Genomic DNA, 27,537 nt, shown 5'->3' with positions numbered 1-27,537 from the left:
TATTTTGTTGTCCAATCTTTGTTAAAAACTCGGCACTCACTGGCCACTTTCCTTTTCTTTGGTCCACTTATTTTTAAAGAAGGGCTCAAATGGCAAGTGAAAAGGAGAGTGACGCGAAGTGCCAACAAGGGTCAATTTGTGAAGAGTGCTCATCTATCAACCTAAATTGGATAAACCTAAATCTCAAAGTGTACTCTAAATCTAAATGTTCAACAAAAATGTCAATTTTAAATCTTAATGTTAAATCTAAATCTCTTGGGTTGTGTATACAAATTCATACTGCTGGTGACAGGAAGTACGAAACTAAAAGCCGAGGAGCTTGCACTTTGTTTACAGAATTAATGAACACAACCCAATACATTGGGAGCAATGAATATTTTTAATTTACTATCATAACCATCTGAAATCTCTCTTGTTCTTTTCGATATTCTGTGATCGCCTTTACTTTTTCCCATCACACTTTTCTGGGTGGCATCATGCTTCAGCCGCGTCTATGAAGGTAGTGTCATAGCAACTCTGACAGCACTTTCCATTGGTCAAACAATCCGCATTCAGATTCAGGTCCTTTATTGTCCCACACGGGGAAATTTACAGTGCAACAACAGCAAGAGCACGCAGAGAAAAATAAGATTAAATCGAATAGAATAGAATTTGGTATATACAAGACGATGTATATTTACAATAATCCAGGTAAATGGATACTCGGCCTCTGTATACTTGTACATAGTACAGAGGGTGAATACAATATACAAAGCAGAATATATAATATTCAGATTGTGTTAGCGGGCATTATGTTTATTGTGCAGTCTGACAGCAGCCGGCAGGAAAGATCTGCGATACCTCTCCTTCACACAGCGAGGGTGGAGCAGTCGCTCACTGAAGGAGCTGCCCAGTGCTGTCAGGGTGTCCTGTAGGGGGTGGGATGCGTTGTTTAGCATGGATGACAGCTTAGCCATCATCCTCCCGTTTCCCACTACCTCCACCGAGTCCAGGGGACATCCCAGGACAGAGCTGGCCCTCCTTACCAGTCTGTCCATGCTCTTCCTGTCCCTGTCCGTGATGCTACTGGACCAGCAGACAATCCCATAGAAGATGGCTGATCCCACCACAGAGTCATAGAAAGTCCTCAGGAGTGGTCCCTACACTCCAAAAGACCTCAGCCTCCTGAGCAGGAACGGTCTGCTATTGCCTTTCTTGACAAGGGCGTCTGTGTTGTGTGTCCAGTCCAGGTTATTGTTTAGGTGAACACCCAGGTACTTGTACGACTCCACCATGTCAACATCAGTTCCCAGGATGTTCACCGGTGCAGGCGGGAGGTTGTTACGCCTGCGGAAATCCACCACCAGCTCCTTGGTTTTGCCAGTGTTGATCTGAAGGTTGTTCCGCAGGCTCCAGTCCACAAAGTCCTGAATAAGTTCTCTGTACTCCATATCGTCCCCATCAGTGATGAGGCCGACAGCAGCAGAGTCGTCAGAGAACTTCTGGAGGTGACATGAAGATGTACTGTATGAAAAGTCCGCGGTGTAGAGGGTGAACAGGAAAGGATCCAGAACTTTTCCCTGCAGGACACCAGTGCTGCAGAGAAGCCGATCTGACTCGGAGCCCTTCACCCTCACAAACTGTGGTCTTTGTGTGAGGTAGTCCAGAATCCATGTTGTCCATTCATTCCATCCATTCTTGTAGCAACAGCGACAGTGTCTCATTCCTCAGTGAGAAGTTCCTTCCATACAAGTAGAGTAGCAACAATCAGAACTGCCCCAACTCGACAGTCATTGGTTAAACGCCCGGCCTGCGGCTGGGCTTCTGCATGATAATGGGGGGTTGTCAGCTCTATTTTGTTTTCAATTTCTCTCAATTGACTCACTGTCTCAAAATTGATTTTTTTTTTAACTTCCTTTTGAACTTCTTTCAGCATCTTGTGACAATATTGCACCGTTTTGTGGTTCAATTTTATTTTCGAGTTCCTTGGCTTCCATTTCAAGCTCCTTGATGCAGTTCATCCTGTGTATATTAGCCTCTTCCAGATGCTTCGCTACAGCTGCAGTATGTTGCCGGATGATACGCTTTGCACTCTGGAGAGAGATGAAGTCTTCTCCACCCTCTCTGTTTGTTGCACTATTCATTGGGATGGGTGTTAAGGGGGATCCTTCTGGAGGCCATTTTAGCAAAACCTTTGAAACCTCTGGATCATTCTGTGTTTCAGAGATCTTGCTAAATCAACCACTATTGGACTGTGTATCCATTTCGCTATTTGTTTTCTCAGTGATCTCTCTGGCTTTGTCAGTTACAGATTTCATCAATTTCTGGAATCCTTTAGAGACACAGTTTTTGCTCAAGAGAGCTCTGTCTTTTTTCAAGATTCTCATTAATTGACAGCCGCTTAATCTCTTCTTCCAGATGTTCTTTTGATTGCAAAGATATTCCGCTGTCTTCGTTGTCCCAAAATTCATTCATTCTTGCACGCATTTTATCCAGCCTCTTGGCCGTTCAAAAATCAAAGTCATCTATGACCTGTTGGAAAGATTTTCTGTTGTCTTCTAATCTGGCCTGGAGTTCCCGTTCCATACTGAAATTAATGTCAGTTTTTCTGAAGTTCACTGTTTCATTGGACCTTTTTTAATACAAAATTCTTCCAAACCAAGATGAAATTCCAAAATCCAATTGCTGAGCGCTATGGTTTTTAGTATTGTAATTAATGGTTAATGTGCATATTAATGTAATATTACTTGCACTCATTAAACCTTTGACTAATTGTTTTTGTGGTGTACCGTATTTTCATGACTATAAGGCGCACCTAAAACACTGAGATTTTCTCAAATATTGACGGTGCGCCTTATAATATGATGTGCCTTGTGTGTGGACTGAGTTCCAAAATTTTATGTGTGCCTTTGGTAGGTGCACTACGGTAAACGCTCCACCCATCGATTAGTGGCACATCTAAGGACCGTAAGGACCCCCTAAAATGGCGCCGGTCAAGCGGCACGCGTATGAACTGCAGGCCATTGAATATGCAGCTGAAAATGGTAATCGGGCAGCTGCAAGACATTTTAATGTAAATGGGTCCATGGTCAGAAAGTGGTGAAAACAAGAAAGCGAACTGCGCCAAGTGAGGAAGACGAAGCTGAGTTTCCGCGGGAACAAAGCAAGGTGGCCCAAGCTGGAAGAGCGCGTGGAACAGTGGGTTGTGGAACAGCGAACAACTGGAAGGGGCATCTCTACTGTCACCATTCAAAGGCCAAAGCGATTGCTGAAGAAATGGACATTGAGCACTTCCAAGGAGGTCTGTCTTGGTTTTCGCTTTATGAGGAGGCGGCATCTCTCCATACGTGCAAGGACAACTGTTGCGCAGCGGATGCTCCTGGATTACCAGGAGAGGGTGGCCATCTTCCGCACCTACTACCACGACAAGATAACTGCACCCAGCCACATCACCAACATGGATGAGATCCCTCTAACTTTTGACATCCCTTTGACCCACACAGTGGAGAAGAAAGGGACCAGCACGGTGGCAATACGCACAACGGGGCACGAGAAGTCGTCATTCACCGTGGTTCTCGGCTGCCACGGAAACAGACAGAGCGCTGGATGACGGAAGGCGAACACTCCTTCACAAAGACTATGAGGCAGCGCGGGCAAGTTATGCCACAATATGCGGATGGACCGGTCGGTGAGTCTGATTCAGATGATGAAGAAGAGGAATTCGGGATGTTGGACATTGAAATAGTGCAGCTGTTTAATTCAGATACAGAAGATGAAAACTTTGATGGTTTTGCGGCGGAAGAATTAATATTTTGTTTAGTAAATGTGTCGAAACTCACCGTTTTACTTCTGTTGTCATTACTGTATGTTTCAGCGTGCGCCTAATAATGCGGTGTGCCTTATGTATGTTTTAAATACAGATATAGCACCCGTAACTGAGACTGCGCCTTTTATTACAGTGCGCCTTATGGTCGTGAAAATATGGTAGTCTTTTATGTTTGACCTCTGACAAAGAGGTTATGGGACAGCATGCGTTTGTTCTCAAAAAAACCTCAAAAACCTTTAAAGTTTTTCATGAAGCTTTCAGAAAATGTTGATAATGCACAACGGAAGATACCATAAAATTGCTCTGGATTGCAGAGGGACTTTCACCTTTGATCACCCAATAATCAAAGGATCCACATATCAAATCCAAGGGGCTTTGGTCACAAAACAACCTAATATGTTATGTAATTTTTTAAATGTTATTACTGCCTACATTTTCGACACACATACGCATGCAGACTCCTCACTCACTCACTGACACACACACCTTCCTGTCTAAAGGCTGCTGTTTCCTGTTTCTCTCTGACATGTGATAATGACCCTTTCCAGAACCTCTTACCCCACTTTCCTCAACAGTCAGTGAATTTCTGAGTGCACAAAAACAACATTTGACAGGAAGCGCATGGATTTCCTCCAAAATAAAAGCCCGAGCTTAAATTCCCTTTAGAAAACCTATATGATGGATACATTAAATTAATCTCTCTGCTCATCACTGTGAGCTGTAGCTAGCATGACACACCGTCCATCCGCAAGTTAGGTTGGGGTTTGACATCTTGTCTTAATTTTTTTAACTTTTCTAGAACTCAGAGAAAAACAAACTGGTTTGACCAGTTCTTGCAGATTCCCCCCCCCCCCAAAATATCTTTTTCTTAAAATTTGAAGATTTGGAATATTCAAGATTCTCAAAAGGAAGCTAGCGGGTGTTGGACACGTGTCCCCCCCGTTTAGGTTTCCTTGTCAGTAACAACAATTTCCTCGTGTGTTGCTTCTTCTTTAAACAGTTGGCCTCCCCCCTCGTCCGCTGGGACAGACTGGTGTCATCTCCTGAAACAGGATCCAGCCCCGTGTAGCGAGGTCGCCCTCTTCATGACAGGAAGTGCTTCGCTGACGTCCATGACATCATCGCCTGCCCTCCTGACTAAGCTGTTTTCATCTGATCCTTAAACCGCTTCACTTTTCCTGTTTACATATCAGCTATGGATGCAGGCTCTGATTGGTCAATCAGAGGAAGGTCAAAACAAGCCTCATTAATGATGTCATCACCAGCCTCCCATCATTCATTCATTCATTCATTCATTCATTCATCCTCAAGCCAGGACCACGTGCATAGAACACACACACACAAACACGCAAACACACACACACACACACACACACACACACACACTCTCATCTTTTTCCTCCTGTAGTAAACAGACCCTCTGGTGTGTGTTTCCCGGTGTGTGTCTGTGTGTGTTTGTGTGGACAAATGTAAAAGTTCCCTTTTATAGCCGAGTATGACACGTCACACCCCCTCTACACCCCCCCCCCAAACTGATCAAGCTTCTCAAACGTCTTTGTTTGCTCAGCAGCCTCTGATTAAAGTTTTTCACTAATTCAACACTATCAAAAAAGCTTTTGTGAGATGTGAAATGTTTGGAACTTTGGAACCAAAGCTGGACAGAAAAATAAAAACCTCAGCAAATTAACAAAAGTTCCCACAAAGCCTGAAATAAATCATTCAGCTCTTCAAAGGAACTGAATTAACAGCAGCACAGAGGTTAGTTCCCTGTCTGTTAAAGGGGCAGTTCCCCTGAAACACAGACGATCCTCCTGTTGTCCTGAGTCCCTGCTGCTCACTCAAAACTTTGGCACAACACTCATGATTAACAGGCACTTTCCTCCCGGAGGAATTTCTGTTACAGGAACCATTTAGCAGAAAAGCCCCCTTTGCTGTGTGTCGACTCCACAAAAACCAGGACAGGTTCAGGAACTTTTAGAGAGACTCAATCAGCTTCTCCACTTCTCCTATTCATCTTCTGGGACCTTTAATGTGTTCCTTTAAGGCAGGGTGTTAAACTCCAGTCCACCATGGCTGCGATCCAGCCAGGTTTTCTGTCCTCCCAGGAGGAAAACGGCTTTCACCAAGGCAAGTGGGACCCCAGGTGAAAGTTCTGGTGGATCACAGCTCTGGTGGACTCGAGTTCAACACCCTGACTTAAAGGTAATGTTTGTGGGTCTTCACACCGACGGTAAAACATTAAAAAGAGTCTATTTGATCTCCCTTTGGGCCACAGGTTGGGTGCTCGTTGCAGGGCTAGCATGTAGCGCTAACGGATTTGTCCTTGGAGAAACCTTTTCGAACGGTGAAGTCTGACGTCAGACAGTTTACAGAAAACTGAAAGTTTCCAGCTTCTTAATATAATAAAATCCACCCACAGGATGAAGTCTGCATCCTGAAGCTGGACAACTGCTGAACCCGCTGCAGACACGGAGGGAAGCGCGTCATTACTGCTGCGGTTGTCGCACACTTGGCCTCATTCTGGTCACCAACGATACCCATAAGGGGTTACGAGCCCATGCAGGGGATGGGGGGGGGGGGGCGATGCACGCGGGCCCACCAACCATCTCCACAAACGCCCACGCTCCCGATACCCTGCGTGTCTATGTGAGGAATGCGGCAGTGAATGGTGGGAAAGGGGGAGGGGGGTGAATGAAAGTTTTTTTCCGTCTACAGAATCAGAACATTTTTTTGGGGGGGTCAGAAAAAACAACACGAATGGCCCTGAAAAGATCCGATGATTCAGAGGTCCCCCCCCCCCCCACCCTCGTGACAGCATCGGTCTATTTTTAGGGATCAAACGCTCCGTTTTAGACTGGTCACATTAGGCAGGAATTCAGCAGATCGCCGCATCGACAACACGCAGAGCGTGAAATCAGAGCGGACGCCGCCGGGCCGGGCCGGCGCTCCCTGTGGAATTCCTTCAGGATGTGGGAGTCTGGGAGCTTGGATCTGTCCAGGGGCCCCAAACCAATACAACACCACCTTATTCTGTCCTCCGTCCTCTTCAGACCCAGGTAGGACTGGGGAAATTTCGGGGTCTGAAATGTCTAGAGCAGCTCTAAGCTCCTCCCACCAGCAGCAGCAGGTGACACCCTTGAAGAAGAAAGAAAAACAGTGTAGTTTTGAAGCTAAACAGGTGCCTGCCCCCCCACACACCCCCACGCCTGCTGAATTCTTGTCATTCTTTAACCACTCAAATCAACATGTTCCAACATGATCCAACAAGCCCAAACGAATCCTCAGATCAGCAAAACTTTCACTGCTTTAATCATTACACATGTTACTTTTTCCGTTGACCTTTTGGCTCGGGGGGTCAGAACAGATCGCAGGTACCTGGATTTGGTCGTAGTCCGAGACGACAGTGTCTGGCGATTCACATGAATTAAATAAAACTGATCAGGAACGTTCAGGTGTTTTCCGGACTAAAATTCTCTTCTGTGTGGAAAAACATGTCATGTCTGAAACAACCACAAGATGGCGCCACTCATCAAGTCCATGCTGCTTCTGAGCCGCTGGAGAAATGAGTCTGAACCAGCATGAGAAACTTCGTAAAATACGTTATAGATTGTTACAGAAACAGGGAATTAAAGTTTCCCTCATTCTCCAGATTTAGCTCAACGATCTGCTTTCGGCTAACTCGCTAACTTTACGTGAGCCTCGTCACATTCGTTCCACGAAGCCAGACGTTCAGACGCATGATTCAGGCACGACGCAGACGCAGGCGATATTCTAACCACGCGTCTGTACAGTTAAGGTGAAGACACCCTGACTAGAGGTCAGGAGGTCAGCGCGTGAATACGCAGCGTGTTTACGTTTGCTGCAGGGCTCAGAGTCGCTCCGAAAAGTTGGCGTTAGTCACACGTTGGCGTTAGTCAGACTTCCAGATTTCCTTCTCCACCGAATGTGAAGGAAGTCCGCGAGACCAGACGTGTGCCAGAACACAACTTTAAAAACTCCCAAAGTTTCTTACCTGCAGCCTCACGGAGAGTCTGAGGGGGAGGAGGAGAGACCGTACACGTTCACAGTGACACACATTAACTTTGTGTTTTCTCACATTTGAAGTGACATTCTGGCTCTTTATTCCCATCTTGTGAAACTTTTGTATTTTGCACGATTGTAAGGTCAGTCCAAAAGGTGGTCCTCACAAAGAATTTGGGGAATTTTGTCCTCACAGATTGATAAAGACGTGTATGTGTGTTTGTGTGTGTTGTTTGTGTATGTGTGTGTTGTTTGTGTATGTCAGTGCATACAAACAAAAAACAAGGTACATTCGCAGGCATGTTAGCATGTTCTGTTATACTTTTATTCCAGTGTAAATTTAGCCACATTAAAGGCTACAGCAACATTAATCTTAAACAAATTGTGTAATTTTAATGATTCCCAAGTTCTAGCTGACGCTAATTCGACAGCAATCTCTTACCTGTCAGGAGATTCTGAGCAGCTCAGACTTTGTGTAGTCAAAGAGGATTTAAAGGTTCAATAAGGAAGTAAAAATGTCCAAGATGTGCTGAAATCCTCATTGGTTATTCTTGGCTACCATGTTAACAGTAGTAGCATGCTAGCACCCACGGAGGGGGACCCGCATCCAAATGTCTGCAAATATTTTAATGCTAAATCTTGTGTCGTCTGTATTTGTTTCCTCACTGATCAAAATGTATTAATTTATCTGTCAACACTTTTTGTTTGCTTTTAAAGTTAAAAAGTAACCAAGAAAATAAACAAAATGATGCTGGATTTTTTGTTTTATTATTTAATGAAGGATCATCAGCATCTTGTCTGATTTAACTCACTGAATCTGCTAGTTTCCACTGAACATGTGTACTTCTGTTTTTATATCGTCCATATTCAGAATTCCCTCTCTGCAGCTGTTCACGCTCATCGAACGTGCACATCTTTCCGCCAGAGGGCAGAGTTGAGCTAGAAAACATTCACCCGCACCAAACAGCTGTTTATGATAACAATTTAACTTTAACTTTGAACATCAGAACCAAATGAGATTAACTGCTTTAAAACGATCTTTTTGTGTAAAACATTCTGTTCTTTACTGGGGGGTCCGGCAGTGTTTAACCAGCAGCTCCGTGTCTTTACTGGGAAAACTACCTGCAGGTGCTGCAGAGGCCACTGAGGAAACACAGCAGCTTATTTTGGGATAGCAGAGGCGAACAGATGTGACTGCAGCAAACGAGCTGAACTCCTGATGCACGAGGGCGGGCTGGGCCGATAGCACAGGGGCTACGGGAGAGCCTGTATCCATACCGCTAGCTCAGCTAGCATAGCGAGGAGAAAAATCTGCACTTTTATCCTCACAAGATGGCAGATGGTGAGCAAGGTCGCGTCGGAGTGCCGTACAGACCTCAAGGCTTCATCTGTTCCACAAACACCTCCCCAGCAGCAACAGTGACCTGGCTTCATCCACCCTCACACCAGGTCCCGCTGGACTGAGAACCACACTGCCAAGATCGGCAAGATTCTCAGTAACGAGACCCAAAGTGTGCGATGATGTTGATAAAACGGATAAAAGAGTTCTGTCCTGGCCTCTGGAGCGGCACCTCCTTTCTCGAGGTACGACAACAGTGATGCCATTGACATTTTTATCTTCACCTCCTCCGTCCGTATCCCAACTTGGAGTCCGGATGGTTCCAGCAGGTTATTGTGTCCTTCACTAACTTTTCTCCACACGGGGATCTTCTGAAGGGTGTCTAATGTAGACGGGCTCCACTCTTACATGATACACTTTGATAAATCACCCCGTGGATTTAAACTAACGGTGACGAAACGCCGCTCGTGATTCACATAATCCGAGTTTTTGAACAAAAATTTGAACTGACGGCTGCATTATCTTTTTAAACCGGCTGAAATCCGGCTCTGTGCTCATGTCCCAGCGCCGTTTCACACACTTGGAGACCTTCCAAACAGACAGTGGAGGTGAGATAAGGTGAGTAAGGGGGCCTCCAACGGGCAGCTGAAAACAGACTTTGGAACCTGTTGCTAATAATTGACCTGGAAGCTAACGCGTGGCTGCTAACTACCAGGACTACATGGTGGAAAATCAAGTTTGTCCATTTAAATTGTCCACCTGTCCCTGCTAAAAAGGACACAAGCCGATGCAGCAAAATCAACGCAAACAGAGGTCAGAGGTCGGCGGGTTAAAGCAAACAAGGTGGAATGATGTTAAGGGACCTGAAGCCTGAAGGAATTCTTCCTTGATGCGACAATAAAGACATTTATTGCTTTATTCTAGTTAGACGCGAAAGTGATTTGTGTGCTTTTCTTTCAAAATCCCGTCAGTTCAATGTCCCTGAACGCATCGTGACGCCTCTCGTTGCTCCCAAATCAAGCACGTGGACAGGACCGCCAAAATAAAACGGCTCAACTGGATCCGAGTTCTTCTGGGTTCTCCGCCTGATCAAGTCCGGAGTGAAGAGATGCAGTCGGAGATGGTACCGATATAAGACCTTTACCTGACGGGGTGGGGGCGGGGCCTAACCCTGAGAGCACACCTTTAACCTGGCGAATCACCCTCATCAGCACATCTGCAGCACATCTCCCCGCACTTCTGCACACCCACACAAAGCTTTCTATTGCGGGGGTGATGTTTCTTACACACGAAGTGACTTTGTAGACATTTAAATTTGTGGTGAAGATCAATATTTTCACTTTCTGATGATCCGATGATATTTAAGACAAACCAACAGCAGCTGCTGCAGCTGCAGCGCCGTTTCCTGTTGGCTGCAGCAGCCCAACAGTCCTGACAGCCAACCAACATCGAAGAGGAAGGAAAAAAGTTCGTGCAGGGCGAGGCTTATGTCGGTCGGTTCCTGTCTGCGGATCGGCTCCCGGCCAGACCCCGGACGAACCTCCGCAACTGTCACTGTCGGCGACTCCATGTTGAAGTTTTCGGGTCCGGACTGTCAGAACTGCGCGCACTGCTAGCCCACGGACAAGCTTCTACGTATACACGCACGCACGCACGCTTTTCACGCACACACGGCTGCGAGCTGTCGCCTGATTTGCACCGACGCGGGTTATTCCAGGTTAGGTCCTGGCGGCGTGTCCCCCCCGCTTCAGTCCGGCCGAACGGAGCTCGACCCTGCATAGGAGGAATGCGCGGGCACCGGGGCCCCCAGTGACCGGAGGACTCCTGCTCCGCCCGGCTGATGCGGTAAGAGCCATTTTTGTGGCGTTCTGACAGCAGCCTGAGCTCTGACAGCCTCCCAGAAAACTGCGTGTTTGACAGCGGAGCGCCCGGGTGGAGGTCCGCTCCCGAGCTCATGTTCCACGGTTCCACGGCGCCGTGTGGACGCGGTTCTCTTGTTCACGTTCTCCAGTCTGCGTTTGCGCTCCGGGCGGTTGCTGCTCGGACCGGCGGACGCTGGGCTCCGGGCCGAAGCGGACTCGGATCTTTCCGGAATCTGCCCGGCCTCTGTGGGACATTTATTCCTGTTCGACTGCTGCAAAAATCGAAACTTTTAAATAGTTTAATCCGCCGCCGCCTCGGGCCCAACGTGTCTTTTAAAATATCAGGAATTTAATTAAAAGTCACGTTTGGATTAAATCTGTGACACACTTGAGCCGAGCCGAATTAAAGTCTGCCCCCAGACACCGGGACTCGGGCCGAGATTTTTATTCTTTGCAGTTTTATTTGATATATATTGTTTTCAGTCTTAAAGCGGCGAGTGTTTGACGGTAGGTTCTGTCAGTACTGGGCTCCAGTCCGCCTTTCTCCAGTTGCCTGGGGCATCTTAGCAGCTTGTGGTAACTGATCTGGACCCAGACGCTCCTGCGGCCTGGAATCCGGTTCAGAAATGCGTTTTATGCGGATTATTGGCGTTGCTCTGATTTGGTCCAGGCTCAACGGCTCTGACCCGCTCCATCAACAGCTCGTTTTAAGGACTCCGCGTGTTCACTTTGTCGTGATTTCTAAACTTTGAGCAGCTGTTGCTGAACAGTCCTTCACTTCTGAGCAGAAAGTCAAAGTTGCCCGGCTCACCTGCACGACAGGTGACAGAATGGAAGGATGCGTTCAGGGCCGTCAGAAACCACGAACCACGTTACAACACAGCAACGTCACACTGCGGGTGTTTTTTATGGATTTATTTATTTACATTTTTACAATATCTCAGAATGTGGAACGTATTTAAATGATGCTAAACCGGGGAAACATTTTTACTCTCAACATTTTACATTATTTAAAGATCTGTCCTGTCAACATACAGTTCAACATGTATTTTAATTTGCCTTCAGCTCAAATGCTTGTTAATATCTCGCCGCATTCCTCCGTCCATGTCTGAATTTCCCCTCCCAAAGGGTAGTATTTCAAATATTCCCTTAGGCGCATTTGTTGACTCTTATTGCATCATGCAGTTGAGGAATTTCCAAGGAGTCCATGAAGGCAGCAGCGATCCCAGGGGTATTTCAGGTCGCGCGTCAGCAGTGGGAGCCCGTGGACAAGCTAAGCTAACGCTAGCAGGGCTGAATTGTGTTGGTGTTATAATGTCTCTTGATGTGCATGTGATCAGTAGTTGTTGGCACAGTTTGAAAGCTGGGGACCCCCCCCCCCCCCCCCCTTCTCATTGGCACATGAGCGTATACACGAGGCTTGTGTTTGGTACTGATGAAGGCCTCCATTTGAGTCCTAAAAATAAGAGAGACCCGGGGCATATTAGCCACACTACAGTAAAATTCTCTAATTAGATTAAACCAAGATAAAATGAAGACATTCCTGCAGATTTTATCGCTGTGATGTTGGTTTGTGCTGGCATGTATTGGCTTTAAAAAAGACACAGATATTGGCTACTGAATATTGAATGTTAGATTTCCATCTCCCTTGCTGACGTTGACCTTTGACACCCCCCGAAGTCCAATCCATTACACCTTGAACTAGTCGTTTAATCACATATTTAAAGAAGAGTTTCTTCACCTTTCTGATGTAAGACACTGACCTGGAAGATGACCTTTGACCCCAGGTCAGAAACCCTGATTTTAAAACCCCCAAATTTTAGAAATTCTAAACTGTGCCGAACTGACAGTCGTGAGATGAATCCACACTGAAGAGCTTTATATATTTCGGTTAGCGTCCATGTTTTTCTGGGTTTAATAATCTCGTAAACTGCATCAAGTCTCATCGAGGCCTCCGAGCGTCTTGTGACTGTGATGCTGGTGTTGGACCACCGTGATAAACTGGTTTCCAGGCCTGACGCTCCTCCCCTGGGAATGAGGAGACGCAGCAAAAGGAGTTCATTCTGCACCAAAAACTCACTCTTTTAGCTCATTTTGTGCTAAAAGAAGCTTCTTCGTAGTTGTTTCGCCCTGTTTCTGCCAGCATGGTGGGTCTTCTTGGGCCCTCCAGGCAGCACTTGGTGGTGTCGCAGATGCACCTCCAGTCTGGTGGAAAATCAGCTCGTGTTACAGCCCAGAGGCTCGGATACACGCGGAGGAAAAGATATTATTGTACTGGACATTAAATGGAATTAGCCCGGCAGATGATTCCGACATACGATCCTCAGGAAGTCGTCACACGACTGAGATAAGTAAGCCGGTACTGAGAAAAGGTCTCCGTGTTGGGCTGGTGTTTACGAGGACATTCAGCTATTTTGGTTGACCGAGAAAAGGCGACGTGCTGGATGTTAAAGTTCGGGCTTCAGAGACGTCCAGCTGGAATTCCACCTCCGGGAAGTATTTCGGGAAAACTGTGAAATCCGGATGATATCTGGTGGAAGCAGCACTATGCTAAATCTGCCCGCTAGCCCCTTCAGTTAGAACTGTTGGATGCAAAGCGAAGGCTCAGGTGGTGAAGCGGTTGCCCTGGCGATGGTTCTGGCATGGCTGTTGTTCTGGTCTGACCTTGAGCCACAGGGCTGGAATGGAGGAAACCGGTCTCCACTTTAAACTTTGGTGCCATAATTGTGGCCAGATTTGCTCTGCGACTAAAAGTTCTATAAGCTACTGAGCAGTGTGGACAGGGATGGTGAGACAGAGAAGTCTAGAGTTTATTCTCTTTGATGCCTCGTCGCTAAAAATGCTGCCCGGATGTGTTCAGATATCAGAAAATGCTTTGATCTGCTAACGGCGGGAATTGCATTAGCGACATTGGCAGAAGCCGCTTCTCGTCTCTCTATTAAATTTGGCGAGACGTCGTGTTTATCAGATGGCAAAGATTTTTGTTCCCACATGACAGCAGTTGTTCCTATGAAATCCCAACAAAACAAAGAACGCGTTTATAGTTATTAAAGCTTTGATGGCTTTAATAATCGAAATCAATGGGATTTCAGGGTTCTGCTAACAGGATCTGGCAAGACAGGCTTGTGGCAGATAGAAGGATCTGGCAAGACAGGCTTGTGGCAGATAGAAGGGGCAGACGGGAGCCCAGCTACTCCTCCTCCTCATCTTCCTCCTCTGCCTGGTGCAGCAGCCATAAATCCAGCGATTATGAAATCACCTGGCAGGAGAAAACATTCCTGCTCCGCGTGCAACGGCTTAATTATTTTCGTATCTGCTTGTGTTTGTGTAATCAGGACCTACTTGAGTGAAAAAGCGTGTAAATGATCAAAGCCTCGGTTTTCATTGAAGAATCAAAGCGCTCGATGCTAAAGAGACTTCTCCAAATCTGACCAGATTATTAAAATAAGTCTCGACCGAACCTGGAAAATCTAAAACCCAAAGCAGATTTAGGGGAAACAAACACAGCGGACCAGGAAACTCGTCAGATGAGATCTGGCTACTGGAACCAAAGCAGCGGGATTTGGCCTGGAACCTCAGGCAGTCGAGGACTTGCTGGCGCGGCGTCCATCTTAATTTGTGACGTCAGTGACAGTGCTGATTTCCTTTTCTGAAGAACCGCTCTGGAAGCGCTCTCTCTTGAGACCCTCTACCTGGAGCCGGTCTAATCCTTTTACCGGAGTCTCGGTAGAGGTCACTGGCGGCTTCGGGAACATGGTCTGTAAAGTACACCTTTAATTTGAAGGTTTACAGGACAGGCGGGTCGCGGCGACGCGATGCTAAGGCAGCACTGGATCGCCTAAATTGGTCTTCGTTCTTCACGAACGCGTCAACAAGCCAAATTTGACCTCGATGTTTAAGAGGCAACGTGACGCTAGCAGTTCCTTACCGGCCGAAATCTAAGTTACGCGATGCGGGATGAAATTCTACAATCCCACACTCTTGAGCATTTAACACATGTATTATAATAACATCATAATAACGCAACCAGCATGTAATAATCATGGCAGCACTAACAATCCTGTCAAATCCAGCTACTTCGATTTTAGCCGTCTTCTGCTTGTCCGTACCTGTCAAACCTCATCAGTTGCCGCACAAATATTGATCTTATTCTATGTGGAAAGACCGCCAAGTTTGCTCTGAGTGGCCGGAATCATACTTGCGCCCGTTTTAACAAGCATCAGCTGTGACCTGTGTGATCTTGGGACCGTTTGGGTCTCCTGATGGGGGAGAGGAGCAGCTGGGGGAACAGTCCGCGCTAAAGAATTAGCAGCCTGCTAACCAAGATCCTGCCAACGCACATCAGGATGAGTTGTGTTTTGATGGAAACATCTTTAATTTGTCTGGCAGCGGTCGGGAGAAGGTTCTCCTTTTTCTTCCCTCCTGCATGCTGGACCCTGTCTGCTGGGTACACCTGAAAAAAAAGTTGGCAGCAATTAGCATTCCGCCTTATGACGGAGTAATAAACTTATAATCACCCGCGTAAAGAACCACCTTGTGTTTCCAGTGAGAGTGAAGCACAGCTTTCCCAGCATGCTCTGCAGCGTGGGAGGTGCAGGCCAGATGTGTTTGCTAAAAGAAGGATTTGCCTAAATAATCAGGTTTCTTAAAGACTTGATTAACAACAGAAACAATTCATTAAACTGTTACAGACTTGTTTTGGATGCTCCTAACTTGTGTAATGTGATCAGAGGTGGCAACTAAAAAGTTTTAGCAAATTAATTACAGAGATCTTTCTTTTGTGAAATACGTGCACATCCTAAAAATGCAGATAAGTCGGACATAAGGCAGTTTTAAAATGAGGTAAATAATGTTGCCCCTTTCCGATTTTGACCCGTTTACATGAGCGTTAGCAGCATTTGTTGTTTTACACTTTTGGTGATGCCAAATATCATTTTTGTTATAAATGAACTTTAGGTTGACGTAGCTATTTTGAGCCACGATCGCCTTCATGCCTTCATGCGACGTTTGCTGTAGCAGCTTCCTGCAGAATCTCTTAATACCAGCAGGTACTGGTAGAACTAGTGTGTCCACACTCCTACTGGTTTACAGCTACTCCTGCTGACGTTCGGCCCTCAGACCATCAGACAACAGAAGAAGCTTCATCTGCTTTTCCTTCTCTTATTTTCACATCCCCGCTGCAGACGGACGGACAGAGAAGAAGTCATCTTCTCTTCCCTCCTTTTCACATTTCTTTTTTTATCATTATTGACAGAAGACGAGATAATCCGTGGTTACTCCGCCTCTTTGCTACTTTCTCTTCCTATGTCACTTCTTTTTTCTGTGTGTGTGTGTGTGTGTGTGTGTGTGTGTGTGTGTCTTCCTGCACAGCACATAAACCCATGTGAATACAGAGTAATTATAGAATATAGATGTTTCCTCAGAGGAAGTCACTGTATTTCAGCCATTTAAACCCTGACGGTGGCTTTCAAGCTCCGGCTGTGCGTCAGTAAACGTGCTTTTCAAGCAGGTTTGTGTCGCTGGAGCTGCATTTTCACAGAAGGCACTCGGGTAGCTGAGTAATCAGATGATTCAGCCTGATTTGGAGGAAATGACTCAGATGTAAACAAAAGCAGATTTTACCTCTTTTGCTCTCTGACTCTGAAAAACCAAAGTTCCCAGTCTCAGTCTTTTCTGATTGAGAGAGAAATGTTGGTGGTTTAGGGGTTTTGTTCTGGTTTCTTGGTGTCGTGAATGATCCTGAATGAAGAGGATCAAAGCATCTCCGTCTTGTCTTTGACGTAGGTCAGCCGTGTGCTCTCGCATGTAGGAGGGTTCCGGTTTCTCTGGTGGACTTTGTGTCTGTGTGGGTTCATGTAAATCTCAGCTGCTGCCTTCAGAGCTAAAAGTAAAACTGGTGCTGGTCCAGCAACAGATATGTCAGGTGAACCCAGCAGGCTCAGGAGCTCCTGCAGCACCCAAAGAGCTCAGCGGCAGCTCTGGGTCGCGAAGAGGCTCCTGTTTTCTAGCGACGCAGTCGGAGCGGAGAGGGGGACGACTGGGATTTATTCTTTTATTTATGCCGACCATATTTAATGCATGGCAGCGGCGCGCCGAGAAGCAGCTCCGCCGCCAAAGATTGATAAGAAGAATGGAACGCTGTGTGTGTGTGTGTGTGTGTGTGTGTGTGTGTGTGTGTGTGTGTGTGTGTGTGTGTGTGTGTGTGTGTGTGTGTGTGTGTGTGTGTGTGTGTGTGTGTGGTGTTCTAGCTGCAAAGAAAAAGAAAAAAAAGACAAAGTTCACTGACTTTTCCCGAAGACGGACCCCTGCGGTTTGGAAAACACAGTTGGCCATCACAGAGGTTGGTGCTGCCGCGGCTTACAAATTTAAAGTTCAGCGACGAGAGACCCAAGAACACACACACACACACACACACACACACACACACACACACACACACACACACACACACACACACACACACACAAAGGAATAAAGCATTCCCGGAAAATGTTTTTTCCAATATAAAAGGCAGGCAGGGTGCTGGCGTTGGTCTTGCAAGTCGACCTTTTATATTTTTTCATTTGATTAGAGCGTGAATGTTGCCGTTCCCTCAGCTATCGACCTCTGAGATCCAAAAGCATCAGTCAGCGTAGTCACGGTAACAAAGACTCTTTTACAGCGTTTGATTCACTGGGCTCGTAGCTGAACGGGCCGGGAAAAGAAATGCGGTTCTCATGGATCTGAATCGTGGATCAGGTGACCTTTGACCTTGCTGTTGTCACCTTTAGGGTCGGGACTCTGGTTGTTTCCTTCTGACGTGTGTTTGGGAAGAGCTGCATCAAAGGGGCCTCGTCTAGATCCAGGCTTCCAGTTCCCCGAGAGGATCGTGGAGACCCGCTGTTGGCGCCGCCGTGCTGCAGCTCGTCCTAAGAGGTCGGCGGAATATTAGCAGATGAGGCGGCAAAGTGGCGAAAGTGCCTCATCAGGGTTCCTGGTGCGACTTTCTAAGCGGACACTGCTAAGCCAGTGGCGTTACACATTAAGTAGCCTAGCTATCGCTAATCTTGCTTTTGTAGCCTAATCCTCTTCAGAGGGAGCCGGGCTCAGTATGATCGGACTGTATATGATACCGAACAGTTGTAACGTGTTGACTGAGGATTCTCTGCCTGGTCTCAGAGTCTGGGATCCAGATTAGTGTTGGAATGTTGTTAAATGATGGATGAACAGGACTGTCGGATCATCTAATGTGGATTCTTTTTTTGCTCTTTTCCATGTGGATCGTGACAATTACTGGATCGCCCGACACCCGTGCAGGTGAGTCCTGATCTCCTGTTGCACCTTTTCAGTTGCCCTGCACGAGGATTTCGGTGCGCTCGGTTACGGTTGGAAGTGCTGTTGCGTGTTCCTCTGGCCAGTTGTTGCAGAATATCGGGCTGGTCCTGCTCAGGGTTTCTGCCTGTTAACAGGAGGTCAGACTCTGGGTTTTTATGAAGGGTGATTGAGGTTTCTCCAGGTGTGTATAGACAGAACCTGATGTTCTTTGTGGTGCCGCAGTCGTTCTAGCACATTTCCTGAAGGTTGTGGGTTCTCTTCCGACTCTCTGGAGTTTGCAGGTTTCTTTCTGCGTCTACTCGGATTCCCACAGTCTGGAAACCTTCAGCCATAACCTGGATTGTACTCCGTGAATTGTGTCTGAATTCCAGAGTAGTAAAATAAAGCGGTTAATTCTGGGTGATAACACTTGCTTGGAAACCTTTGCAGAACACATCTTGGAGGATTTCTGAAAGCTGTTTTCATGTCATAAAGGATTAATAAGTTCTGTAAAAGCCCGTATGGCTCCGGTTTTTAAGTTTTTCCAGAGATTTTCCTCAATTAAAGATTCAGTTCGGTGCGCCATTCCGGGGAACTGGATTACTCGGTGTCCCTCAGGACGCCGTGCGTGCGGCCGTGCACGTTCCTGCTCTGATCACATGTGGATTCCTGTTGGGAACGAGGAACTTCGGAGCCTCCTGGAAGTCGGCGCATAGCTGATGGTGTTCCTGCTGAGAGGAGGGCTGCAAACTGCTCTCAGGCTGGAAAAGAGGCTGAATTATTCATGGGGAAAGTGTAAAAGCCTTCATCTGCACCCCTCCGCCCCCGGTGGTGCCGCTCCGCTGTGCAGCCCGAGCGACGGGGCGAGCCGGGCTGGGAGTCATGTGATTATCTTAGAGGAATACCAACACCTCCAGGACAGCAGAGGAGAGGTGATAAACCAGCCCAGTTTAGACTCTGGACTTTCTGACCGCTCAGCGGTTTGGTGTCTGCTGATCACGGGTCTGGCGGTAGAACTTGGCTCGTTCCACGGCCGACTGGTGAGAGGGCGACGGCGCTCGGAGAGACATGAGGTGACACGAGATGTGAGGGAGTTTGACTAAAGCTTCGGAATCGCCTCGGAACACTCGGTTCCCACGAGAGGCGTCTGGTTACGTGGTCGCTGGCTGGACATCACCTGATGTCCGACGCCTGACCACGCCGAAGGGGTGATGACATCACTGTGGAACGTTCCGCTCCAGAAAAACGTGGAACAACTGTGAAATGAAGCGGCTTTTTTTTGGGCCTTCTACTCCGTGTCATTTATCTCTGCTCACTTCCTGGTTTCCGTTATTCCTGGCTCTCATCCCACCGTCAAGACGGGATCCGCTCTGGCCTCCGTGTTTCGGCCATGACGCGCCGCCGGAGTCGGTGGCTCCGTCTCGGTTACGTAAGGCTTCTTCTGTGGCGCTGAGTGGCCTCGGCTGTCCCGCTGCCAACCGAACGCGCGCGGTTACGTCACCCCGGTGGCTGAAAGGGCCTCTGAACTCTGAGGATAATTCCACTCTGCACTTTTCTCCTCGCTCTCCTTCACGCCGCACATCTGCCGTCCGTCCTCCCTCCTGCGCTCGGCGCTGCTCTGCTGACTCACTCGGCGCTCTGCACCAAAATAGCCGACTGGGTCTGTTTCACCGACTCCTCTGTCATTTCCTTCCTGTTGCAGATGGAGAGTTTCCTGCCCCCCCCACCCCCAACACACACACACACACACACACACATCTGTGTTGAGCTTTCCCTCTTTGTTCCCCTGATGAGCTGTGCTTTGATTCTCCTTTGATGGCTGAAAATGTTTTTGATCTCTGCCAGAAGAAGAAAACCGTCAAAATCGCCTGACATAGTCGCTCACAGCCCGTAACTGGCGCCATGGCAACGAGCCCCCTTATCAGCCGTGTGATCCGGGATTTGGCTCAACCCAGTTTATGCTTTTGTGCAGATTTCTGGTGTTTATTCCCGTTTTTCCGGGCTCAGCGGGTGGCCATCTGCACGCTCTTTGATGCAGCAGCCGTGAGCCCAGGTCTGCATCACAGCTCGTCTCAGCCTGGAGGTGGAGCTGCTGCCTCCCGTCGCCGCTTTCTCCCTTTATTCATCTTTTTATTGCTGTAAAACTCCTCCACATCTATAAAAATGGTCACGGGAGTCCCGCTGGTTCGTCCTGGCTTCAGCTGTCTCGTCAGCTCTCGGTTGACGACTTCGGAATTTTCGGGAAGCTGCGTCAGTTACGTAACAACTGCAGCTAAACTTTCGAAGAATCTCGGGTTTATTGTCATTTATTGTTCGCGGGTTTGTTTGGGGGCGGGGCTAATCACACTCAGTGTGTTATTCGGTTTCGTCGAGTCTGGAATTATGAGTCATTCCAGGTGGGCAGATGAGCTCAAGTGTGTGTGTTGGTGTGTGTTGGTGTGGAGGGGGGGGGTTCAGAACCTGCAGGAGAGGTTCTGCAGCTGCGTAACCGTCGTTTCTCTGCCGTTAGCTAACATCTCTCAAGAATCTTGGCAGGGCGTCACATTCCTGAAGGACTGAGGAGCTCTTCCACTCACATACAGGAGCCTAGAATCACCCAAAAGTTCTAAAGGAAACAGAACAGGACGAAAATAGAAAGAGAGGCAGAAGATAAAACGGCTGGCAGCCGCTCCTCCTCCAAAGTTTCACTTTTTTAAACGAACCAACACATATTTCCACCTCAAAAGGATGGAAATATGCTGCCGTTTACTCCAGGCTATTAAAGAAGAAATTAAAGTTTGCAGAATGCAAATGGGCAAATGCTGCCTCCAACAGCTGGTTAGCATGAAGAGAAGAGCCGCTCCCCTCCAGCCAACAAACCTGCTCCTGCTGCATTCGGGTTCCGGGAGACGGACGACTGTCTGATTCAACACGAACGCAGCACGCCAAAAAGAGTCAGGCGGGGACGGTTGTCCATTTGTGCTGCTGGCCCAACATCCTTTAGTCCAAACTGCTCCAGGAACTTTCTTACGCTCTGGTTTTGTGTCCCTTCAGGACTCGTGGGCGTAGCAACACAAAAGGGCCTTTTTCTGGGCTCACAGCTGTGCATGAGGCTTCAGCTGAACTCACCGCCCTACTTTACACACACACACACACACACACTCGCTCTGTTCTCCCGAGGACACGTTATGACCACATGTATTCTCTTCCTGTAACTCTGACCTCAACCTAAATTTGAATCCAAACCTTGAATCAAGGACTCGGCTCCGCACTTCAGGATCGGCCCCAAACATTCTTTTTTAAATAAAACCCATGTGTGTCTTATTTTTCACTTCTGTATCCAGTCATGTGACGTGGCCCACATTCCACAAAAATGGATTTCTTTAGTGGGAAAAGTCAGATTGGAGTTGATTTGGCAGCTGCAGGTCGGGAGGAAGAAGCAGGAAGGGAAGCAGGATACCTGAACAATGATGATTAGCATTAGCGAGGAACCGGATTGGAGGTCTTTGCAGCTGGTTTCTGGGTGTCTTACGCCCGCCCGAAGCTCCTCGGGGCTGGGTTAGATTCAGGGGCCAAAGTTTATGGAAAAAGCTGTAGATGTGACCAGTAAATACCATTCGCTCCACATGGTGTGTGGTTCTTTAAAATGAAGTCTAAAAAAAGGTCCTCCATGGGTGGTTTAGCAGCAGCTTGTGGCGCGTGGACAGACCGCATGACCGACTATGTTGATGGCTACTGGGGCACAAAATGGATTCTTCCCAAAAATTGGTCTGTTTCTTTCCTAAGTGTTTGTCCCTAAACTACACCTTTAAAAACATGTTTTTTCTGCTAAAAACACGTTTGGGTGCGAAGTCGTGTTGTTGATTGATTCCAACTCGGCATTTCGATGTTTACTTTTGGCATCTTTGGCGTTAAATATGTGGGAGCGACGCCCTCTATGGGTTGAAACCCGACACTTATTATTTAATTGCAGAATTGGGTGAGATGGAGGCCGACACGGGTTTGGAGGCAGCTTTCGTCACGCCAATATTGGCTCCGCCCCTCTTATTAAAAAGTAGCACCTGTCCATCTCCTTGGCGACGGCTGCTGCGGCTCAAACGGCTCAAGCTGGTACGGCTCTGGACCGCCGTGGTCGTGGTAAATGACATCGCTGAGGGGAACGCTGTTAGTCGTTAATGGTCAGCTTGTTAGCTAGCTTAAGTAATCGACTGCTCCAGTAGCCCCGCCCATAATCAAGGCAGCTTTTAACTAAAATTTCCATTCATGTTAGCCACAAGCTAGGTGTAAGTTATGCTTTAAGCTCTCGCTCCTGGCCAGTTCAGGACAGTACACTTCCAGACATTACTATACATTTTTAATGACCATTAAAAGCACCATTAGTCAACCTGACATGTTTGCTACAGTATAGACTGGAGCTACGGTGGTGCCTGAATCTGTCTGGTGCCTAGAAAAGGTTCTTCAAAGCAGCCAACCTCTGCAGGCTTTGATAAAAGTCCTTTCATCTGAACTCAGTTCCCCAGGGAACCTCAAGCGGGCAGATATGGTTCTCTGTAGCTCCAAACAAGAACCCTTGTTCTCTTAAACGCTCAGAATTACGGATGAATCGGGCTGACGGGAGGAAGCAAGTCGTTAGCCGGCCGGCTGCATCTTGATCCTCACTTTAAGTGTTTTCCACATAAAAACCAGATGGATTTCTATATTTTACTGCTTGAATTACAGAAACACCTTTTTTGGGGAGGGGGGCCAATCAAATGAAGGCGCCGTGCGTGTTTATCTGAACATTTGCCTGCTTTAGTTTGGAGGATTTGTCAAAATACAGCTGCACCAAGAAAGAGAGTCTGAATATAGTCGCGGTATTTGGGGGAAGAAAGTCGGGGCGATGCCAAAATATGTGTTCTGCTTGAACACTGGATTGGTGTCAGCCGGGGGGAGGGGCACTCTCACATGTCCGGGGCCACGACTCTGCAGTGGAAGCAAGCGTGCACGTGTTGCCCAGGCCTGAAGTGGGAGGCCTGAGGGCTGTTCAGCCCAGGCAGCAGGTCGCCCGCTGGGTTTTGCTGTCCTCCCCCACGTCGGGGGCGAGACAGTCGTACGCTCGGCGACAACTGCGTTGTTAAGCGTAACCACCTCGACGACGCCAGCCGGGCTGTTGGGCCGCCGGCCAGCGAGACATGGATATCCTCCCCTTAATATTCAGTCAGGCCGCAATGATGTAAAAATAGCTACAGGCAGTGAGAGCAGCCACAGCGGAGCAACAACAACAACAACAACAACAACAAGAAGAGGATCCTGGTCTTTTTTGCAGAACGTTGTTTGGAGACCCGGGTGGAGCAGTCTGACCCGCTGGTGGAGGGTCGCGGGTTAGAACTCTGTGCCTGAGTTTGCCCCCCTTCAGCTCGTCTCCTACGAGAAAGTTGCACTGACGAGGTTTTAACATCTAGAACATGAAACCCACCAGAATGTTCCCCGACAGCTTCCACTTCCTGTTCGTTCACTCCTGTTCCAGACTCGGAGGTCACTGGTCCAGTTTTGTGGCTCCTGGTTCCTCTGTTGTCAGAGGAAGGTACCTGATCTCCATCTTCTGCTCTTCCACCCTTGCCTTGAGCTTCCAGATGAACGGTCGATTGTGCCAAAGCTTTCAAATCTGGCTCCCACGTAGGTTCTTGCCTTTCATCTCTTCCTCTTTTAGCAACAGCTCACGGAGGTCTGGAGGACTCACACCTCCTTATGCTGTCATTCATAGAATAGGCTGAACGGCAAACCTGTAGATGGTTTCACTGAAAAGGAAATAATTCATTTTCATATTCCCGCGCCTGATATGATTCCTCTGGTGTCCTGCTAGTTCAGTTAGCACCTGTTAGCATCTGTTTGTGTTTCAGTCATAATGATGACGAACGTTTGATACAAACTGTCGTCGTTTTTCAGCTGACAAGCTAATTTTAGCTGAAGCTAATGTTGGCTGATGTCGCCAGCAGGTCTTAAGTGAGATGTGTCCGCTTGGGTCACCTGTACTCTGATTTAACCATTGTTTCGGCCCCTGCCAGAGATTTGCGCCGTTAAGACTTTTAAAAAGTGACACAGGAATATCACCTGCCCCAGCTGGCCTTGGCACAGAGTTGAATTTATGTTGCTCCTGTTAGCGGCTCTTATCACTGCTGATAAGAACGGGACTTTAAACCCAATGCTAGCGTAACTAAATCAGGCCAGGCGCCAGTTTGTGGGTTACTGTACAGGTGTGTTGATCATCGGTGCCAAGGTCAGTAAAGCACATTCTGCACTGTCTGTTTTTAGACGATCATTGGAGAGAAACGTCTGATTTGCTGCGTGATTAGCATGAGGTCGAGATTGTTGACTGTTTCAGAGATTACGCAATTCACAATTCACCACAATTCACCGTTAGATGAACAGCCAGTTTGACATGTCGATGACTGATGAGGTTTACCTGCGGACGACCCACGAATGTATCGTGTGATTGACACACGATGTTCACCTGTACCCGACCGGTGACAGACAACATTCTCCTGGAGGTACGATACAAAGGGTACCTCTAGAATACTCGAAACGTCGTCATTCTAGACCAGCTGTGTCGTTCAGGGTCACCCACCCACCCCCACCCCCACCCCCACCCCTCTTCAGCGTGGTACGTCTGTGCAGAGGTCTTTGAGGTTCCTGTTTGTTTTTTTTGTGTGCTCTTGATGTCGTTGTGTAACAGCGGCTTTGAGAACACGTTTCCCTCCTCAAACCTGGCAGCGCTCCTAGCTTGCCGGGGTTGTTGTCCAGGTTTTTGCCCCGGGGGACTCAAAGGTGACAAAACAGAGGGGCTTTTTGGGGTAAACCCATGGTGGCCCTGACTGACCTGTTTGATGTTTTTTTTTTTTTTCACTTGCTCCGTTACGTTTTCTTCACAATTGGCTTTTTCTTCTTTCTTTCTGTCTCTGATTTCATTGCTGCTGCGTAAACCAGCCAGGAAAGCGGTGCTGGGTTATGGTTCTGGCACCCGCCTCCCTGGCAGCCTGTCTGGGAAAACCTCGAGTTTGCTTTGGAAAACAGGAAAAATGGGAAAAGGGAGGAACATCCAGACGCAGGAGCCCCACATTTGTTTGCAAGTAGAGGGAATATCTTCCTTCACTGAGCGGAGCGGCGCTAAATAGGCCCCATTGTGATGGACTCGTGCTCAGAGCCTGGGGTGTTTCACAGATTTACTGCCCCCAAGGGGCTTGTAAAGAGTGAAATTCACCCCTGCAAGTAGCTAACCTTGTTTATTGGCGGCCGGTTCTTTAATCTGCCCTGTCGTCTCCGGGTGTGGCTGTAAATTATGGGATTGCTCTGCGGTTCTATACGGAGCATAAATGGTGGGATTGTGTTGTGGGCGTGGCCTCCACTGGGTTGTATTAGGATAAGCGAGGCTGAGCGAATATAATAGCCAATACTTAGACACGCAGCCTCGGGCCATTCCAGAGGGCATGTATCTAAAGGTGGATTAAACACCTTCAAACATTTGAAAATGATGTTTACCCTCCGTTATCACGCATATTTACATGTTTGCATTCAATTATTTACTTTCAGCCTTAGCTGCCTTTTATGACGTGTGCTCAAACAGCAGGAGCAATTTAGATAAAATAATAATTCTTGTATTTTCACACAGTCATCCTGCAGAAAATAGATGATTCTCGTGTGATCTTTAGTGAAGAGGGGGCAAAAACCTGTATTGCGTCGCCACGGCAACGCTATCCTGACAATAACGGACATTTCCGCCGAATCCGCCATCATCTCCTGGATGAACAATTTTGTCATCTCTCCGATTAACTAATTGATCAGCTCCTCTGTCAGTTTGGCAAGGGGCACAGGGGCATCGCCGTGGAAACAGTTAATGCTAACATTTAGCCAAGTGCTCACATTTCTCATTCACCTACTTGCTGATATTTTCCACATTTCAACAGCAGCAATTGTATTCTTTAGTTTTTAATTAACCAAACCGACAGTGACTCAACTTGGAATGAAACCTCAAAGCCGTTAGCTAACGCTAACAATAGCCAACAGAAGTATTTTCACACCCAGCACTCTGGAAAGTCAGGATGTACTTTTAAACAAACACAAAGTAAAAGTTGGTCTGTTGTGATCATACTGGGACATGAACCCTAACATGCTAGCTTAATGACTTTAAATAAACACAGGACTATCACTAAAATGTGGCTAGTACATGTATCCCCTAATAAAACTCCAGGTAGCTGCGTGACTAGCAGTCGCTAGTTAGCATACTGGCTTCAGTTTGTGTGTTTAAATGTTTAAAACTAGCCTGGGGAAAACTGGATAAACACAGTTATTTGAGGTTTAAACTGAAAAATAACTAATAAAAGGTAAATTTGAGGCCCTGGCTTAAAACAGATGTGTGGGAGTCAGTCGCATCTGGCAGGAAGCTACGGCGGCTGATGGCTTCTGACTGAATGCTAACACCTTTTTTCACCATGGTTCTCAGCTGTGACACTCTTCAATCTGCCGGCCTGCACACAGACGGTGACCCAGGGGTCAGGATTATACACCACTGCGGCGGCGGCGGTTAGCCGAGGAGAGAGCAGGCCGGAAATAAATCCACTTATTTCATTATTGTCTCGTTATCTCTGCTCCTATTGTCAGATCAGGGTTTAAGGATCAATCTAGATGGGATTGATTTGGCCTAATTTAGTCCCAAAACACCTTAGTGGGATCATCCCACAGAAGCTGCATGATTTAGCTCATGATATCTAAAAACCTGAATTATTATTGCTGCGCTCAGGATTTATAAAATATAAATACCTCCATTCAATTATTCTAATAGAATTAATAATTCTCCTTCATTCTCATCCTCTAAAATTATGTTATATTAAATATGAATATATTAAATTCATGTTATTATTATTTAAGTAAGACATAAGTATTTAATATTAAAACATTTTGTTCCTTCATATTAAAGAACATTAATCAATAAAAACATTACATTTATTGTTTGTGAACAATAATTTAACATTTCTGCATGTTGTTTTTCACGGTGGTGCTTTTATTTTGTAAAGTATCGATATCAATTATCAGAAGAGCTGAAACGCCGACTCCTCTGAAGCTGCTCTGAATTCCTCCATCCTCCTCCCATCCTTCCCCTCTTCTTCCCTTCTCCTCCTCCTCCGTCCGTCTCCATCTTCCCTCTCTTTTTCCTCTCTATGTGAGCCGCTTACCGCAGTGTCCTCAAAGTCCCTGTGTGTCCTGAG

General features: G+C 47.2%; 1 protein-coding gene across 6 annotated transcripts in view; it reads left to right on the top strand.

Moving 5' to 3' along the window:
- Positions 1-27,537, top strand: part of thrb (thyroid hormone receptor beta) — a 56,654-nt gene that overhangs the window by 7,329 nt on the left and 21,788 nt on the right. The window contains exons 1-2 of one of the 6 annotated variants that reach the window (XM_011609149.2): positions 10,394-11,009; positions 17,797-17,941. The exons of 1 other annotated variant lie outside the window; for it this stretch is intronic. The gene's annotated coding sequence lies outside the window, so the exon portion shown is untranslated. Of the gene's footprint in view, positions 1-10,393; positions 11,010-17,796; positions 17,942-18,297; positions 18,323-27,537 lie in introns of those variants that run through there. 4 more of the 6 variants (XM_029844865.1, XM_029844866.1, XM_029844869.1 and 1 more) reach the window with 4 other exon arrangements.

This window comes from Takifugu rubripes, chromosome 12, assembly GCF_901000725.2.
Source record: "Takifugu rubripes chromosome 12, fTakRub1.2, whole genome shotgun sequence".
In the NCBI taxonomy this organism is placed as follows: Eukaryota; Metazoa; Chordata; class Actinopteri; order Tetraodontiformes; family Tetraodontidae; genus Takifugu; species Takifugu rubripes.
The sequence above is the reverse complement of the archived record's forward strand: the minus strand, read 5'-3'. Positions and strand labels throughout refer to the sequence as shown.